The sequence below is a fragment of the Ascaphus truei genome, chromosome 22 (genome assembly GCF_040206685.1).
Source record: "Ascaphus truei isolate aAscTru1 chromosome 22, aAscTru1.hap1, whole genome shotgun sequence".
Lineage (NCBI taxonomy): Eukaryota > Metazoa > Chordata > Amphibia > Anura > Ascaphidae > Ascaphus > Ascaphus truei.
In genome coordinates this window covers 155,001-156,461 of record NC_134504.1, presented here as the reverse complement: position 1 = coordinate 156,461, position 1,461 = coordinate 155,001, and positions in this window count along the sequence as shown.

Sequence of the window (1,461 nt, the reverse complement as noted above, 5' to 3'; positions counted from 1 at the left end):
ATCCTCTCTCCATCTCTCACCCTCTCTCTCCATCTCTCACCCTCTCTCACCCTCTCTCTCCATCATCTCTCACCCTCTCTCTGTCAAGAGAGAGGGTATTTGGCCCGGGATTAAAGGGGTTTCACCCCATTTGGCCACCCTCTACTCTCACCTGGGAAGCAAGGGGTTAACTGGACTGGGTCCAGTAATGTGGTTTTGCCTTGCTTCAGCCATCCAACTGTTTATTCCCCTGTATAAATGTATTGTGTCTGGGCCAGTGTCTGCACCACACACACTGGGGCTTAAGGGGTTAATGAGCTGCAGTTTAGGAAAATACATTAGAATGCATGGTGTCTTTTCAGAAATATCTGGGCTTCAAAAGACTTGATTGAAGTTGGGTGTGAAAAGTAAAGAGGGGGTTTGGTGTATGTTAACACATCTGGCTGGTAGAGACAGCTAGACCCAGGCTGGGGCATTGGGTGTGAAATATAGCACCGGTGACAAATGTTCACGACACAGGAGTCCCTGCTTCAAAGGATTTCTTGATGGGGGCCAGGGGTGCGGTTACACAAGGAGATATCAGAATGAGTGACCTTATTAAATATAAGAATATTATGAGATGTCCTCGGCTGAACATGCTAAAAGCTACATATATGTATTCGTGGGACTGATTCGCACATAAGGATTACAGACACATGATGTTTAGCCGGTCCTAAGAGACAGATATTAATATCTCTCTTAATTTTAGTATTACACGGTAATATTTAGTCTCATTGGGAGCGTCATGCTTGCCGGAATGTATTAATATGGCTCGCGTGCCATTAAGTATTACTGAACTGAAGTTATGAAGTTATTTAGATAGGAAAAGCACATTTTAAACGTCCTTGGGTGGGAGGAGTTTTACTCTGAAGAAAACTGTCAACCTCACCACTGATGTATGAGAGGGGCTGGGTTTATTCAATGGGAAATAATTGTATAAGAACCAGGGCAGGCTAAGCGTCACCACCTAGTGCGCTGACTATATCGGAGAGGTCTGTTGCCTTCTCTCAGTTAGAGTGTTTCGGAGCCTTCTAAAGGAAGCACAACACTCTGACTACTTTCCTATTTGTCATGGTTCTGAGTACAAGACACATACTTTGTGATCTTGAAATAGCTGTTCTGCTAAACATAACAGACCTCTAGGTTCATTTACCTTTGAACCCGTTGGTCTGGTACATATGTGTGTGTATATATCCGTATACTAGCATTAGCTGGCTCAACAAATATATTATTCTGAGCACACACATTACATTAAGCTATACTCTCCATTTAGGTGTAGTCCTCAAACTATATAGAACTGTATTGGTATAACTACCACTGTTAGTATAATTATATAGCAGTGGGACATTCTAAAATAGTTATTCCTAGCATACACTGTTAGTTTGAATTAGGCATACAGTTACCTCCTCCGTTTTTTAATTTATTTTTAATTTAATTTTTAAT